Here is a 19154-nt window from a genome sequence, read left to right on the forward strand (position 1 = left end):
CTGGGCCTCTATTTACCGCAAGGGGTTTGCAAAGTGCAAAGGAGCAGAGTTGGACAGTTGAGTGCCGGCTTGCCTAGGTTGGGATCTCATTGACATTATGGTACTGTAGAGCTGTTTCCCTTGTAAATGTGGCTCAAATCGATCCATCAGTGAAATGTCATGGCAACAATGGATGCAACCATGTGCACTAAATGAAAAGGAAATCTGACACGTGCCCCTCTCCAGTGCATTCTGTTTCACTCTCAACATCGCCATCATTTATGGATCAGATTTTATTCTCTCTAGATCTGACGCTTCCCTCGTAAGCATTTTCCCACATGGGACTGAACAGCATCCTTCTTGGTCACAGTGCTTTTAAATTGGTTTCCACCAAGGATGTGCATCCATCAGGTCAATGCCTATCACTTATAGTGTAATTTGTTTTCACACTTGATTTTTCCTTTTCCTCAAATTCTCTTTTTGCCATTTGTTGTTACGCGTGTCCCTATACATTCTTGTACAGCTGATCCAGCACAAACAACTGAAGGACCATTAAAGGGGGTCAGAACTCCTTTTAAAAAGTGACAGTTTTGGCATTCTCATGAAAGGAGAAAGTACACTCTCAGCCATTAGTGAATTAAGCACAGAGCCGGCAAATGTCTTCCAGAATGCTAATGCTAGAAACACAGTTTTTTTCCCCTCTTCCTTTTGTGAAGACATAATAGATAAATATCTCGGGGCCTCAAAAGGTCCTAATCTGGATCTCAGAAGCGGTATCCGCTTCTGTAGAGATGTAGTAGTAGTAGTAGTAGTAACAATAACAACAACAATTTTAACATTAGTATAACTTATTTTTAAATTAATATCTTATGCTTACTTTTCTAAAATAAAATTCTATCCAGCCATACTCAATTATACAACATTTTATGAGACATACAAATAATAAAGCTTCCAATTCTTTTGAAACTCCTCACTGGGTCTTTTATTCACTTGGTTTGTCGGCTTGGCCATCACTGCATACTCCGCTAATTTGTCCTTCAATTCTTCTACATCTGGATAGTCGTCTGTCTTCTACTTTGTAGCCAGCACCACTCTTGCTGTTCCACTGTTCTGTTGATTTCTGTTGCTGTGACTGAAGCAGGATCCTCCATGTTGCACTGGATGCACATTGAATCAAAGCTTGATCTATGGGATTTCCAATAAGTGAGTCCATCTTTTTAACCCATTTCCCCAGTGTACATTTTAAATTAATCTATATTCTATTTTCTAAAACCAGTTTTGTGGTTTTGTTATTGGTTTAGTCACATTGTGACTACCAAGCACTAAACTTTACTTCAGCTGAGGATACTTTTCTTTCTGCTTATCTGGCCGGTTCATTAAATTGTTGATCCAAAGATTCTAATGGACCTTGACAGAGTAGCTTACTGAAGCTTACTTTAGCCTTGTCATACTGCTTAATGGCTTTGGAAGCAAAGGGGCCCAATGGCTGCCAACAATTATACGTTTGACTTTCCTCAGCTTTACAAACATTGTAGAAGGGCATCAAGTCTTTGTTTAATTCAGTCCTTGCATTAATCCACAATAGAAACATTGACATCCAGTAATGATTTTTATAGAAAATTGTACACAGACTAGCTGTATATTCATGCAATTGGTGCTTTACAATATTTCATAAACAAACAAAAAACCCAAGAAAAAAAATCACCGCCTGAGGGAGCTTACAGTCTTCGGCTGCATCCATACGGACAGGATACTCCAATTTGCATCATTTCCACTGTGAATGCCAAGGTACCTGCCGTGGCAGCCAAGCATCCACACAGGAGTAAGGATATTTTTTGTACTTTCCTCTATCAGCCACCATTTTCCCTGCCACTCCACCAGATGGCAGAGAGCCAGCATGGGGTAGTGGTTAAGAGTGGTGGTTTGGAGAAGTGGACTCTGATCTGGAGAACCAGGTTTGACTGTGTTCCAGGAGATTGTGTCTTGACCCATCTAAATTATATTCAAATTCTCAGATTGTCCAATATAATTATTTCACATTGTATTACTGCTCATTGTATTATTATTGCACATTGTATTATTTGACATTATTGCACATTGTATGCTGTTTTATTGTATATGATTTTATTGTATAATATTGATGTTGTTAGCCGCCCTGAGCCCGGCTTTGCCCGGGGATCAAGTGTAGATTATAAATCAAGTAGATATTTGTTTGTTTGTTTAAAAAATTGATCCCATCTGCGTGTCGTATAGTATCTTCTGTTGTATTTAGTCCTTTGACAATCTGAAGGTAGCAACTCTCATAAAAAGAAATAAGAAGAAAGGAATAGGAAAGAAAACCTGCAGAAGGCTCTCCCAGGGGACATGAAAATAACTTTTAAAATATTAAAATGTTATAGTTCTTGTAGTAAAGGTGAGTCAGCATGCCTGGACACTGGTGGGCCCTATATTTCCCTTTGCACTAGAACTAGCATGTACATACATGTGATGCCTCTCTTTGTCTAAACGGGAAGACTTCTGTCTGACCCATCCTTCTCTTTTGGTGCATTTCTCCTTGTGGTCTTGTAAGACACTTCTGCAGATCTCTCCTATGCAAGAAAACCAAGAACACACTCACAATCTCATACTTACACACTCGTGTGGCCATCTAATCTGAGAACACTAATTCCTTGTAACAAGGAATAGTGTTCTTTAGATTAGGCTTCTGTTTATTCTTCTACTCCAAAATGTGTGCAAATATGAGCAAGCTTCAATAAAAGGAAGTTCTTTTTTTTCCAGTTGCAATATACTGAGTTGAAGAGAGTTTATTGTCTGTGATTTCATGCTTTCCTGATTGCAGCTTTGCTACATTAACTGTCCTTTGGCAGGTACAGAGAGAAGGATACAAATCAAAATTAACAACAACAGCAGCAGCAGCAGCAGCAGCAACAACAACAACAAGAAGAAGAAGAACACAAGACAGGTCATGCTGGATCAGATCAAGGTCCATCAAGTCCAGCAGTCTGTTCACACAGTGGCCAACCTGGTTCCTCTAGGAAGCCCACAAACAAGACAACTGCAGCAGCACCATCCTGCCTGTGTTCCACAGCACCTAATGTAACAGGCATGCTGCTCTGATCCTGGAGACAATAGGTATGCATCATGACTAGTAGCCATTTTTACTAGTAGCCATGAATAGCCTTCTCCTTCATGAACATGTCCACTCCCCTCTTAAAGTCTTCCAAGTTGGCAGCCATCATCACATCCTGGGGCAGGGAGTTCCACAGTTTAACTATGCGTTTTGTGAAGAAATACTTCCTTTTATCTGTTTTGAAACTGTCACCCTCCAGCTTCAGCAGATAACCCAATAATAATAATAATGATAATAAAAATGATAATAAAAATGATAATAAAAATGACAATGATAATAATAACAACATGCATGCATGCATACATGCATGCATACCTTGTAGCAGTGAGCAAGTTGAGCTCGTTTTTCTCTGTGAAGAGATATATTTAAGGATTCCCCACACACACACATTTCTCTTCTGCAGTTCACAGAAATGTCCTTCTTCACTCTGTTGGGGAAAACGGACCCTCTAAAACAGTGGTTCCCAACCTTTTTTTGACCAGGGACCACTAGGACTTTTTTGTTCGGTGCAGGGACCCCAAGGTTCAAAATAAAAATTCCGGGAATTTGAAAATAAACTTTAATCATAACTGTTAGTTAAACATTAAACTTGGAATTATATTTGAATATATATATTTTATAATAGAGAACTTTTAATTGAAAATATTAATTTATTATGGGTTTATAACTTTGTTTTGCGGACCTTAATTTAGTTCTCGTGGACCCCTGGGGGTCCATGGACCCCTGGTTGGGAACCAGTGCTCTAAAAGAATCAGGTGTCAATCCTAGGCATAGGCAATTCCCTCTTTGCTTGCTAGGGCATACTTTGTCTGACTAATAGACTGTGTATGAGGCAGCTTAACCTTTTGAAGAGCTTTCTAGACTCCTTGGAGGCTATATAGATTTAATCTGTGGCTAGAGCAGAGCCAGGTAGACAGCCCCCAGAGTTTAATGCTACTCTCTGCTGACTACATACTCAACACTGTTGCAAAGGTATACTTGCACACTTTCCTATTGGTCTCTTGTAATACGATTAGGTTAGATGTCCCCAAGAATACCCCGATGTATTGGATATAACTTCCCCTTGGTATGGCTTTTAGCACTTAACCTGGTCTGCCGTAAACACAAAGGATTTTATCTATTAAGGGAAACAGAGAGCAAAGAAACTTTCGTGGAAGCCAAAGAAACCCTCAGCCATTTGCTTTGCATTGGACATCTCTACCCTCATTTCCCAGAAGAAAATACTGTAACAAGGATTACTGCTTGGGCGTTAAAGCATAAGTATTTCTGAAATTGTTTGTCCCTCCCCTATAGTGCGCCTTTCGATTGTGCGGTCAAAAAACTGAACTCGTGTGCAGCCAGGGAGAGAGAGAGAGGCACAGGGTCTGCACTTCTCCACCATGCCGTCCCACTGGTGGAGGAGAGAGGAGGCAGGTGGGGGCATTGGCGGTGAAGGAGCCGCCATCGCTCTGCTGTTCCCTGGGTGAGGTGGGAGGAAGCTGGTGCTGGTTGGAGGTATGGGAGTGGGGGTGAGGGAGAGAGTGAGAGTGAGGGGAAGCCATTGTGGTTGGGGGTGTGGGCGGTGACTGGAGGAAGAAAAGAGCCGCCATTCTGCCATCCCCTCTCGCCTTTGCAGTGGGGCTTGTTTTAAAGTCACAATAAATCAAGAATGAAAAAAAAAAACATGGGGAAGTTCCAGAATTGGGTGGGTCGACCATGCAGGCTGGAGACAGCCATGTGTGTTGACAGTGGAGATTTGCAACATGCCTGGGAGATTCCCGGACAAAACAGCCATGCATTTTCAGCCCTTGAGAGCACACACAGGCATTGCCAAAGACTTCACTCTTTGTGTGCTATTAGTTTACCAGGCAATATCCTATCCATCCTTTATTGGAAAGCCAAGAAGGTATACAGTATAATATAGTGGCTAAAATGTTGAGACCTGAGAAGACCTGTGTTCAAATCCATACTTTGCTGTTTAGCTGATAGGTTGTCCTTAGGCCTATCACACTCTCTCAGCCTAATCTACCACACATAGGGTTGCCAAGCGCCAGGTACTAGCTGGAGATCTCCTGCTATTACAACTGATCTCCAGCCGATAGAGAAAATGGTCATCTGGAAAAAATGGTCGCTTTGGCAATTGGGCACTGAAGTCCCTCCCCTCCCCAAACCCTGCTCTCCTCAGGCTCTGCCCCTAAAACCTCCCCCCGGTGGCAAAGAGGGACCTGGCAACCCTATTTATCTCAAATTTGAAAACGTGGGCAAAACGCAGGGAAATGCAGGGGGAGAGCGAGGCGACTTCTGACTGTAGGAAACAGCATGGATAATCATCACAGATCCGAAGTAATCAGAGGGCTGACAGCGAGTGAAACAGCCATGCATAAAAGACCAGAAACACAGCTTCATGTGTTCATGTGCAGTGAGAATAATTTTGCCCAAGCTGAAATAGAAGTTCATAGAATGCACCGACTCGAGAGAGCACATAGTAAGGAGACACGCATCTGAGGAATGGAGTTGGGCCTTGGGAGTGGAATGGAAGATGTGGTCCACTAGGTAGGAACCAAAAGTATGAACTGAGACCAGAATAAAATACATCCCTAGTGCAGATATTGAAGCACAGGATTTATTTATTTGGATGAATAGTTTGACTTGGTATAAGGCAGCGTCATATGTTTGTACACGGCCATGCTCCAATAAGCTTTTTCTCATTCTACTTCTCACTGTAACTGGTTGTTCTCTAAGGAGCTTTTATCCCTCTGATTACTAGAGCATTTTAAGAGGTCACCAATAAATGGATTTAAACAGTGACTCCAGTTTTATCACTAGATCTAGATCTTCCTTAAAATTGGTATCTGCCTGCATACATGTGATATATTTAAGTCCACATGGTCTTCCTACTTTATAAGCAAGTAATGCTGGTAAATGTTCCAAAAATGGATAGCGATTAGGGCAATAGAACTACCAGTAGGGGAGAAAAGTCCCGATTACTCAATATGGCCACTCTGGCGCTATCAGGGCAAATTGGAGCCGGCATAATAATGTTCTCAGAGGTTCAGTCAAAAAGGCAAATGCACAAAAGCAGCAGGCATGTGTGATCCAGAAGGCAATTTTCATCTCCACCGCTGTCCTGTCCTATTTTTAAAAATGCTATAAAAAGAACAGGGCCAATATGGACTTCTCAGAAATTAAGAAGTGAGAGATGGATATTATAATAATAACTATTAGGCACTGCAGGGTACAGGATGATGCATTGGACTGGTGGATTAATGACTTTGGAAAGCATGCCCTGTCACATCAAGCCTACTTAATTATGAGATGACTTTCAGATGCTACACACAACTATTGAAATATGGAGTCTGTAATCACAACTATCTAGCTTTGTCCTTTATTCTTCAAGGGGAAGATGAAGCTCTTCGGGGCAGGAAACCTCTGAAGAGATTATACTGACTTTGGGGCAGGAACCCCCGGAAGCCATCAGAGAGAATTCCCACTGCCAAGTTCTGGTTCCACGCCACACATCTTTGGGGGCCTTCAGAGGTAGGTATGAGCTGTTTTCATCTCCTCCTGGAAGGAGCCTCAGGAATGCAAAGCAATGAACCTGAACATGCTTCCTCACTGTAGAACTAGCTACACTGTGGAATCTGGGACACCTAGGTTCACATTAGGCCTGTGCATGGGAATTTTCTTTCTTTTCTGTTGGTTTTGTTACTAATTCCAAAGGGAATGTTTTATTAATGGGTTGTTTATATGGTTTATTCAATTTGTTATTGTTGTTTCATTTTCAGAATTCTGTTTTGATATTATTTTCAGTTTTTTTCAATAGAAGACCCCTCCTCCCCCCCCTTTCATGGTTTTCCATCCAAATTGGAGAAAACTCTAGGGGAGGGCATAACATTTCCCAAGGACATTGATGTTGCCAAATTACAAATAGATAAAATAAAGCCCCTCCCTCGGAGGCAATGAAAGATATCCATGTTTAACAATGGCTGTTAATGCATGGCAAGTTTTGAATTTTTTTGCCCCTCCTCTCTTGTGTGCCTTTCAATCACACATTCAAAAAATTGAACACATGGCTGACAAGGTGCACCACTGCTCTGCCTCTGATGGGTGGAGGCGAGTGGAGAGGGGGGAGAGAGGTGTGGGGTCCGGTGCTCTTCTTCTGTGGGTGGAGGCAGTGGCGAGTTGCCGAGAGGAGAGGGGGGAGGCAGAGGAGGGCGCGGGAGGTGGGTGGGAGAGAGAGAGGTGCGGGGTCTGGCGCTCTTCTTCTGCAGGTGGAGGTGGGTGGAGGCGGAGGTGAGTTGCCAAGTGGAGAGGGGGAGGAGGGGGAGGGCATGGGAGGGGAGAGAGAGAGAGAGAGGTGCAGAGACTGGTGCTCTTCCTCTGCAGGTGGAGGCTGCTGCTGCTGCTGTTGGAGCCTGGCAGTGTCCCAACGGGGAGTAGTCCCGGGTGCTGAAAATGCACAGGCAAATGCTGGGGACTGCCACAAACCTTCCATTACAATCATGACAAAGCAGTAATAGGAAAACCTGTAAATGTGTCAATAGGAGGTGGGTTGATCATGCACACAGGAGAAGGAGGATTTTTTGAGGTTCACTACATTTGTGAGACAATCACTAGACAAAACAGCCATGTGTTATCGGCCAATGAAGTCTTTAAATGGATAGGGAAAACTCCAGACAGTAACACAGACAGTACAGCAGCTACTTAGCTTGAAGAATAGCAGCACAAGGAAGAGGCAGACTGACAAGACAAGGGTATTTGTTAGCACAAGGAGGGTAAGACATCTGGGCAGGCAGGTGGAAGGAGGAGGACCTTGCAGTAGATTTGTTTGAATGGGGTATAACATTTGAGAGCAGCAGGAAAGCAGGTGGAGTACAGGCTGCCAGGGAAAATTTGGCACTGTGGCGCAGGCACTGGGAAAAGACAGGAAGACAATGTCCCACCCTATATCCTTCAGAATAGGAATACCTTACACCTAGGGTTGCCAACCCTACTCACACATGAATGTAATCCTACAACTTGCAGTCAGTCAAGAAAGCCTAGAACCTTTCTCCCTCTTCCTCCTAAGTAACATGGTGCTCTCTCTATGCCTTTTATTCCGAAAATGTGATGAGATTCTAAAGTGTGATTGGTATGATTAATGTGATATGCATGAGCCTCATTTCTTAATTTTTTTCCATATCCTTCAAAAAAAGAACAGGAAAAAAACCAAAGGAAAAAACTGAATAAACATATACATAAAGTAAAGGCAAAAATATAACAGCAGTGATGGCGGATCTACACATAAGTTTCTATAAATGGTTTCCAAATATCTAAAAATAAGTCCATATGCAATTGCCATCTATATGCCATGTGCTCAAATATAGGTAGAGTTCTGAGGTCCTCAATCCATTGATTTACTGAGGTATATCCAATATTGTAATATGAGTCTGCAATTTTGTATATGGTGTATTTGGGAAGTCTGTTTTGTCCCCCCCCCCCCGGCTGGAGGAAGAAAGTATGTTCTGCAAATGGTGTGTCGTTTTACTGTTGAGCAACAAAGGCTATTTATTTTTATGATATAGTGCATCATAGGAACATAAGAAAAGCCCTGCTGGATCAGACCAAGGCCATCAAGTCCAGCAGTCTGTTCACATAGCAGCCAACCAGGTGCCTCTAGGAAACCCACATCACTATGTATAGAAAGGAGATCCAGCAGTCCCACTAGTTAGAAACCGAAGTCTCATGTGAATGCTAATATCATCATTGCATCCATACACTTGTCTCTTCACGTGTGTTTAATGTGACAGTTTGAGTACTGTATGTGTTATTTTCTACTTTTTAAATATTTAAAAATGCTTTTAAATAAATGTATTCAGTTGTGGGGGGGAAGATGCTGGAATATCTTATTTCCATAAACCTGCACTGACATCTCAGGTTATCTCAGGTTCCAGCTCAAGTTCAAGGTAGTGGTGCTTACCTTCAAAGCCCTAAATGGTCTTAGACTTTTGTATTTGTGGGACCACCTCTTCTGTTATTACCCTCTCCCAAGAGCTTTGTGCTCCTCCTCTGACAATCTCCTGGTTATCCCTGACCATCCAGTTGTCCTCAACCAGGGCCACCAACTTTTTCAGCCATGGCTACTGCCAGGTGGAACTCTCTGTCCAAAGAGACCCGGGCCCTAATGGATCTTGTCCAGTTCTGGAGGGCCTGTAAGACAGAGATGTTCCGGTAGGCCTACGGTTGAGGACAACAATGGGTTTAAATCTATGGTATCCTATCCACTGGCCTGGACCTTTATACTTCCCTCCTGCTTAATTCTTTTTCAAGCCTCTTCCACTAGCTTCCTCTTCTCTTGGTTTTATTCAGGCAGGGCTTGTCATTATTCCCCCATGTTGTATGAAATACAAACTGGACATTTCTGAACTGAAGGCTGACAGATGTTCAAGTGCCATTATTTTAGAATGGATTATAGGGTAATTTACTTGTGCTTTATATTTTATTATCTGTGTTTATTGAAGATTTGTTTTATTTTTGTGTAAACTGCCCTTAGCCCTGCTTTGGCAGGGGAGGGTAGATCATCATCATCATCATGACTCCTACTACTACTGCTACAAGTAGTAGTAGTAACAACAACCACAACAGGTAATACAACCTTTCGAGAACAGCATTTTAATTTTGTAAATAAGAAATTATTTAGAGGAGAGTGGTTATTTGTAAATGTTTTCCAGTTACAGAAAAAGTTTCCTCAGTTTATTTAAATTGTCCTAAGGAACAGACTATCACAAATTAATAGGAACTGTGTATTAAAAAAAATGATCAAATGAGTAAAGAACTGGCCATATGAAACACTGCAGTATGCCAAGTAATTTACCCATAGTTTGACTTATGTGTGAAAATAGAAAACTTTTTTCTGTATTCAGAATATTTTGAATTATTGTGAAATATACAAAATCCCCATGAAAATATTGTTAGTCTGGGAATAAACCTTTTGGTTTCCCTTGATGTTCTTCTGATATATTTTTTTGCTTTAGAATCTCTAAATTTACCTTAAGAACTTCACTTTATGAAAAGTTTGATGGCAACCTTGGAATGAATCATCCCACCATTTGCTATGGTGGCTTTTCAGTGAAGAGCAGGCAAACAGCTTACTTAGCTTGTAAACAACTATGATGGATGTAAAAGAAGCAGACCCCACCACTCATGGTCCAACTTGAGACCTACAGTGCCTTGCAGTTCATGGTCCTCATGATACTCTAAACTGCAATGGGATGGATCCAACCAGGTTTTCACTTTTAAAGGAGGGAGTAGGGGTTCTCCGTGGACCACCAAAAAGCCTCTACTGGAGATCATGGGATCTGCATGGAGAAAAGCCAAGGAGACCAGTAGTTGTAACCAGAAGGGAAATGGAGTTAGATGGAGTGAAAAATCTGACTGGCTCCAACCCGATGTATAAATTTGAAATAGAAGAAGGAGGAGGAGGAGGAGGAGGAGTTGGTTTTTATACCCTTATTTTATTTACCTTTAAGGAGTCTCAAACCGGCTTACAATTGCCTTGCCTTCCTCTCGCCACAACTGACACCTTGTGAGGTAAGTGGGGCTGAGAGAGTTTGGAGAGAACAGTGACTAGCCCAAGGTCACCCAGCAGGATTAATGTGGAGTAGTGGGGAAACCAACCCGGTTCACTAGATTAGAGTCCGCTGCTCATATGAAGGAATGGGGAATCAAACCCGGTTCACCAGATTAGAGTCCACTGCTCATGTGGAGGAGTGGAGAATCAAACCCAATTCTCTTCATTAGAGTCTACCGCTCTTAATCACTACACAACACTGGCTCGCAATACAAAACTATTCCTATTTTCTTTAAAACCATAGCTTGAACATAACATTCTCCCAATAGGTAAAAAGGTAAAGATAGTACCCTGTACAAGCATCGGGGGTGACATCACATTATGACATTTACTAGGCAGACTATGTTTACAGGGGGGTTAGCCATTGCCTTCCCCAGTCGTTTACACTTTTGTGAGCAGAGCTTTGACAGCATTACCACTCTGTGCCACTGGGCTGCATATTCCCCAATAGTGTCTGTAAATTCAGAGAAGAATATAATTTGACTCCTAGAGTGATCTTTCATTCCCTGTCAATCACTCTTTTGAGGGGGGGGGGGTTTAGAGAATATCTACAGTGAATATTATCTCAGCACAAAGAATTCAAGTTGTTTGGCTTTCCCTTCCCCTCCTTTGGAGTGACTGTTCTGTTGTTGTGGCAGCTCTCTCTCTCTCTCTCTCTCTCTCTCTCTTTCTCTCTCTCGTGCGTTCAGTGCTGCTTAAAATATAATGTGAACAGTCTTCATGATAAAAATCTGCCTTCAGATAATCCAGACAGATGTTCAAATTGCCTAGCAGAAAAACACCGGGTTGCGTAAACTACAAAATACTAATTACAGCCCAGAGGAATATTTCCCTAAAAGTTGACCTCATATATTTTGCTTAAGGGTCCCAAACTTACAATCCTTTGTAGTTTCTGATTAACTCAACTGAATGCATGAATAATAAAAGAATGGCAACAGTTCCTAACAGTGCCATCCTAAGCAGAGTTACCTCCTTTAAGTTCATTAAAGTCAACAGGCTTAGAAGGGGGTAACTCTGCTTAGGACTGCGCTAGAAAAGTTCTAGACTTTCTTACATAATTTGTCACCCCTCCTTAATATGCAATATTTTCTAGAAAAGGGTGTTGACGGGTTTTACATTCATCTGCATGTAATTTTGACAGAAATGATGCTGTTTTTCCATCATATGGGTTGAATATCCCTTATCCTGACTGCTTGGGACCAGAAGTGGCCCGTATTTCAGATCTTTCCATATTTTGGAATATTTTGGAAGATCTGGTCCCCAGACTGAGGCAGAGAGAGTGAAGCAGCTTCTAGCAGGCATGCTGGTGTTAATCTCCTCCTCCCCAGAAGGACAGCAGGCTTCCCTTTTTTTCTCCCCACCCTTTCCCACCCTTCTTCCTCCCTCCTGTCTCCTCTGTACCCTGTTCTGGGCTGCGCTGGTCTTCCTGCAGGCTTTCTAAACTGATAGGTTCATAAAACAAAGTTGATGATGGTCTGGTGGTAGTTCTTCCTTTCCAAGGTTGTATGTTATTGTGTCCAGCTGTAACTGTAGGGGACTTGAGCCACCCTAGGTTGAAAAAAAGTACTATGAATTCATCCTGTGTAATATTACTTTACAGGAGCCCCATGGTGCAGAGTGGTAAACTGCATTACTGCAGTCAAAGCTCTGCTCATGACCTGAGTTCGATCCCGACAGAAGTCAGTTTAAATTAGCCGGCTCAAGGTTGACTCAGCTTTCCATCCTTCTGAGGTCGGTAAAATGAGTATCCAGCTTGCTGGGAGTAAAGTGTAGATGACTGGGGAAGGCAGATGTAAACCACCCCGTAAACATAGGCTGCCTAACAAACGTCATAATGTGATGTCACCCCATGGGTCAGTAATGACCCGGTGCTTGCACAGGAAAGTACCTTACCTTTCTAAAATATTACTTTGCAGACGCTGTAGGGGTATCCAGTGTGTTGAGAATCTACATATAGTTTTAACATCCATTTTAACTATTTATAGAACACTTACAAAATAATATACATATGATAATAATAGTAGTAATAGTAGTAGTAATCATCATCACCATCATATAAAGGGAGATCAGGTAAGCAGCTTGGGAACGGAGAGTAAGATTTTCATATATGTATAATTCTAAACTTCAAGTTAACCAACATCATGAAGGAGAAACAAAATGCCAATAGTTAGATTTTGAGGGTTCAGAGAGAGAAGTGATTAAGCAACAAGGGTTAGCTCAACTGGAATGAGAATTAAAGACCTGTGGAGATATCAGATCTTTGGTTAAGTCAACCAGTCTGGGTAACCGTGGTGTTACAGTATCAGCCCATTCCTGAGCCTGCAGCGGCTGGGGACAACGTGGTTCTCCAGCCACCGAAAGGCTTTAAAAAGCCTTTTAATTTTTTTTAAAGAATGGGGCATTTTGACCCATTGAAAACAGCGAGGCTGCGCCCCTGGCACACCCCAGGAATGCACCCTGGGATGCTGGCATGGGGCTTTGCGCTGGTGGGATGCCAGAGGGAGGCCAAGCTGCTGGGACACCGGAGGGAAACCAAACAGGCATCCCTGGGCCACGCTGCCATCACAACGCAGGGAGACTGGTGTGAGTGGCCCAACGCCAGCATCCCTGCTTCTCGCAGCAGCACAAGTGGCCTGGGTGCTGGCGCAAGCAGCCCGGACACCAGCACGGGCATTTGAGCTCCTCCCTGACTCTTTCGGGCCAAGTGCTCAGAAATGGGCTGTCAGTGTAGGTACATTGCTATAATGGCAAGGTGATGGTGTGATTTGTGAAGAGTTATCGATGAAAACCCAGCACACACCCCAAACCTTCGCTATCTGTATCTAATATAGCACTGTTAGCCATAGGACTATATTTGTGATTTTCTGTTTCTGAATTAAAAACAAACAAACAAAAACACCACATTTTCATGGCTGTTGAAAAGTGTCCCAAATAAAACATAAGACTGCAAATAATTTCCTGGAATTAGGGAGGAAAGCACGTCACCGCAAAAGCAATTTCACAATTAACGGTGCACTCCTAACCCTTCTAGGCCCATTGACCTCAGTTGGTTTATAAGACTACAACTGTGTTTAGGATTACTTCACTACAGTGTTTCATCACTGAACAAATAATCCACAATAGCCCAGGGTGTGACTTTGGAAGAGAGACATACAGTGCAATCCTAAATAGAGCTACCCCCTTTAAAAGTCATTGAAGTCAACGGGCTTAGAAAGATGTAACTTTTCTCAAGATGGTACTGATAGTGAAATAACCCAGAAGTATGTGCAGTAACATAGTTTCAATGCCGTCCTATTTGGAAAAGTTACACCTGTCTAAACCCACTGACTTTAATGGACTCCGAAGGGTGTAACTCTACTTAGGATGACACTTCGTTTATTTGCGTGAGCAATACCTGCACAATGTACCACAATAGGCCAGAAGGCTGCCTTTTGAAGAAGAACAATAATCCAGGACAAGTTGCAACAGCCGGATCTCAATTTGGACGGGGGATTAATCTGACAAAAGCTGTGGCGGCGACCTGGGATATGTTCCCGGGTGTTACAGTGTCCCAGGAGGCATTCCCTGGGTGTAACGGCATACTGGGAGACATTCCCGAGGTGTTAAGGTGCCAGCCAGCGGGGGGCCACTGTAAGTACGCCTCCTGAGACGTTTCGGCTCGGGAACACCCCCTTCCCCCCCAAGATATGCCCCCTTTTAGGGGACGTATCTCCCGTGCAACCCTATGAGGGTTGCATGGTTTTTTTGTGCCGGGTGGAGGTTTTGGCCCGGCCAAATCCTCCTTAGGAGGCAATGCCGCTGCATTGCCTCCTAAGCCCGGTGCAGGCATTCCAGTCAGGAATGCGCTGTTAGGTACCTTTGTCATTACAAAAGTAGGATCAAATACATGGGAGCCAAATTCTTTTCCATTTATACAAGCCTCGTTGTATTCATAATTTTACATTTTAATTTTATAAATCATGTAGGTCAAAGTCAGATTAATTATAGTCCATGCTATGAAACATCCCTATTAGAAATCCAGACTTACTCCAAATAGACATAGCTACTAATGAGGTCTTGAATAAGTAGCCTACTCAGCAGCTTTCAAAATGAGTTGCAAAACTAAGAAGTGATGAAACTTTCAATGTCAAATAATTTGCACTGAAATATGCTATGTCTAAAAGAGAAAATGTCTGGAAGGCATTTGAAAACTGTGCTATTTTTCTATGATACTTAAAATAAGCAATGATGCATAGATAAATGAGAAGGAAAAAAATTGGTCCCCCCCCCCCCATCCTGAACACAAAACTGAGTGCTTACAAAGATGAAATTGGCCCTTGAATGATAGTCAGGCTGTTTGAGCGAAAGATTATTTCTATTGTAATGCATGTAAACAGAAGCCCTGGGAGAGACCCTGTCAGACCAGCAGATCCATAATGCTAGTCAACTGCACTTAGCAATTGCAACCAGGGCAGTTTCATCCATTGATTTGGGTCTACTCGCAGAAAGGGGGGACTTTAAAAGGACGGGTGGCATGAGAGAATTAATAGCTGCCCCGTCAGAATGATAAAGAATGAAAAAAACAGGGAAACAACATTTTACGGATAACTGAAATGACCATTCCATAGAGATGCCAACCTCCAGATAGTCAACAGGTAAGTTATGATGCCCTCTGATATGTGTGGGGGTTTTTATCTGTAATGTGTCTGAACAAATCAAAAAATTCCTAATAGCCTTAGCATTTCTGAGTCCAAAGATAGGGGGCATATCACATCCTGGGATTTCTTTTAGCAGGTGCCAATGGCGATTTACAATTCTTTTAATCTGAAAGGATAATGCATTATGTTGCACAGATGCATAAATTTTATTATTATCCTTGGTCTTATTTTTTATGGTAAATAAAGTTTGACGGTTAGTTTCTGTAGTCTTATGAAAGGCTTCATTAATCACGTAAATTGGGTATCCTCTGCTTACTAACACATTAGTGGTTCCCTTTACTGCCTCTACAAAATTGACTTTATCTGTTGAATTTCTTTTGAGCCTCAAAAAGGGGCTAAATAGTAGCTTTCCTAGACATGGAAATATACAAAACTGCTAACCATACATTGGCAGTCAAACCTTATCAAAAAACCCACAGACTGTAATGCAGGTTTGCATTTTGCCTCTTTTCATCCAAAACACTTGAAAACCAACCTTCCCTATAGCCACTTTTTGTAGTCCCCTTTAAGAAAAGATAAGGATGCTTAATGAACACCTCACACCTGGTAACTATTAAGGGCAGGACTAGCCTCATAGCTAGTATAGTTACTTCTAGGAACCCACTGAGGTCCAAGCAAGAGGTTACTAATATTATAGAAATTAAGGTATGGAAACAATTTCTAAAACCTTGTTTTTTTAAAAAAAAATGAGAATATTTTTCAGTTGGGGTTATATTATGAAACATTCTAAATTTATTTTTAAAATCCCTGTTCTGTAATATGTATAATTTATATTCACAGACCGAGTAAAGAGCTGATGAAAGCTTATTGAAACCTGAGCGATATCCGGAAAGCACGTCCTCTTCTATGATATCTCCTGTACGGTACTCGATCCCTTTGGGACCTATTCAACACCACGTGATTTTTTTGGGGACATTTCTTTGAGATAATATACCCTCTTATCCCTCTTTCTAAGGGATATAAAGTGCACTTTGCACTGGTTATACGCAGAGCACAGCGTTTACAGGAAACTGACAAGCAGCAGGAACTACGGAGACTCCGGCGGGAGCTCCATGGACTGATCCTATATGGACTATTTTTTTAATGAACTGGAATATAGGGCTGTCAATTCAGTTCGGTCCGAACTGAAAATCAACCGAATTTCCCCTGATTCGGTGATTTTCTGTTCGGACGGATCCGAACACAAAACTGGCGGGCAACCGGGGGGGCCGAATTCAGCGAGTTCGGGAGTTCGTGAATAAATTCGGCCAATTCGGCCCCCCTTTAGGGGAGCCCGCTGAAAGGCGCGGGCTGCCCTTTAAACTGATCTGAGCCTCGCAGCTGGGAGGCGCAGGTCAGTTTAAAGGGCAGCCCGCCCCCCTTCAGCGGGCTCTGCTGGAGAGCCACGGGCTGCCCTTTAAACTGACCTGCGCCTCCCAGCTGGGAGGCTCAGATCAGTTTAAAGGGCAGCCCGAGCCTCTCCAGCGGAGCCCGCTGAAGGGGGGCGGGCTGCCCTTTAAACTCATCTGCGCCTCCCGCCCTCATCTGCGCCTCCCCCCCTCCCGGCCGGGAGGCGCAGATGAGTTTAAAGGGCAGCCGCGCCTCTCCAGCGGGCTCCGCTGAAGGGGGGCGGCTGTCATTTAAACTCATCTACGCCTCCCGGGTGGGAGGCGCAGATGAGTTTAAAGGGCAGCCACGCCTCTCCAGCGGGCTCCGCTGAAGGGGGGCGGCTGTCATTTAAACTCATCTGCCCCTCCCGCCCGGGAGGCGCAGATGAGTTTAAAGGGCAGCCCGCCCCCCTTCAGCGGATCCCGCTGAAGGGGGGCGGGCTGCCCTTTAAACTCATCTGCGCCTCCCAGCTGGGAGGCTCAGATCAGTTTAAAGGGCCCCCGCGCGCCTTCAGGGAATCCCTGAAGGTGCACTTCGGCCGAATTTTCCCCCGAACTCCGGATCCCCCCGAATTACCGGTGATCCGAAGCAGGGGAGTTCGGACTTCGGCACGTACCGAACCCACAAGGGTCAAATTCGGCCGAATCCGAACTGTACCGAATTTTTTTTTTTTGACAGCCCTACTGGAATATGACTGCGTACACTTATGTTATTTTGTAATATTGGTGCTACAGTGAGATTTACTTTTCTTTGTATGACCTTGAATACTTTATACTAGAACAGTGGAGATTATTTACTGTATTATTTGGAAAGAGTTTTTTGGTGAATATATAGTCTATGGTGAATATATAGTCTATGTGACATTAACACTTAACTTAGTAAAATTGCCCATGTAGGCATAAAAATATATATAGACTATTGGTTTCTTTTGAATTCTAGATAATATTGTTAATATATTAAGCAAGAGTGCTGTAACTTACCTGTTGAATATCTATTCCAGCACCTATAGTGTTGTCTTAGTGATATAACCTCCAGATAGTAGCTGGAGATCTCCTGCTATTACAACTGATTTCCAGCCGATAGAGATCAGTTCACCTGGAGAAAATGGCTGCTTTGGCAATTGGACTCTATGGCATTGAAGTCCCTCCCCTCTCCAAACCCCGCCCTTCTCAGGCTCCACCCCAAAAACAAGGGAAGATGATATTTACCTCAATAGACCAATGACCTGTTTCAGTTTGATGTGTTCAACATCTTTTTGGGGAGAAACAGCCAAAAAAAAAAAAGATGTAAAAGAGGAACAGAAGGCAAGAGAAACTGAATTATAATGCATAGCTAATCATAATCTAATGTGATGTGGGTAATGTGTGTGGAGACCCTATGTGCTAATTAGGAGGAAGGGGGGAGGGCAAAAAGGAAACAACAATGATAGGATGAAGCCAAGGGAAAGTGTTCATCCCTAATTTTGATGCTACTCTACTTTATAATAGTTTTTAATTCCTGTACATGTTTTTTATTTATATGATTAACAAAAATAACTGACGTTGCCTTCAGCTGATGGATGGGTGGGATAAATAAATAACCCAACTTTTAACCATTACATTTCCAGAAGGCTATTCTCATTCCTTTTGGGTTGCCAACCTCCAGGTTCTAGCTGGAAATCTCCTACTATTACAACTGATCTCCCACCAATAGAGATTGGTTCACCTGGAGAAAATGGCCGCTTTGGCAATTGGACTCTATGACATTGAAGCCCCTCCTCTACCCTCCCCCAACCCCACCCTCCTCAGGCTCCACCCCAAAAACCTCCCACCAGTGGCAAAGAGGGACCTGGGAACCCTACATTCCTTTCGCTTACATCCCTAATACTCCATTTTTGTACTTTGCTTTGGTGCAATTCCATCCTACTCTCTTTTAAAGTAATTGATAGGCGAAGAAGAAGAAGAGCTGGTTTTTATACCCTGATTTTCTCTATCTTTAAGGAGTCTCAAACCAGTTTACAATCCCCTTCTTCTCTCCACAACAGACACCCTGTGAGGAAGGTGGGGCTCAGTGAGTTCGAAGCAAACTGTGACTGGCCCAAGGTCACCCAGCAGCCTTCATGTGTAGGAGTGGGGAAACCAACCCGGTTCACCAGATTAGAGTCCCCCCTCTTGGGGAATCAAACCTGGCTCTCCAGATCAGAGTCTACCATTCGAAACCACTACACCACGTTGGCTCTAAGCACAATGGCCCATCTGCCAAATTGAGCTTGAGCTACAGCTCCAGAAATATATGGATCACTATGAAGTACCTGTTTGGCACTGACTCTGTGTCATGGTGTAAGAGTACAGGAGTGATCACTGACAATAATTCAGACTTCTCTCAGCATACACAATATCGTGATACTTAAGTG

The sequence above is a fragment of the Euleptes europaea genome, chromosome 9, assembly GCF_029931775.1.
Source record: "Euleptes europaea isolate rEulEur1 chromosome 9, rEulEur1.hap1, whole genome shotgun sequence".
Classification (NCBI taxonomy): domain Eukaryota; kingdom Metazoa; phylum Chordata; class Lepidosauria; order Squamata; family Sphaerodactylidae; genus Euleptes; species Euleptes europaea.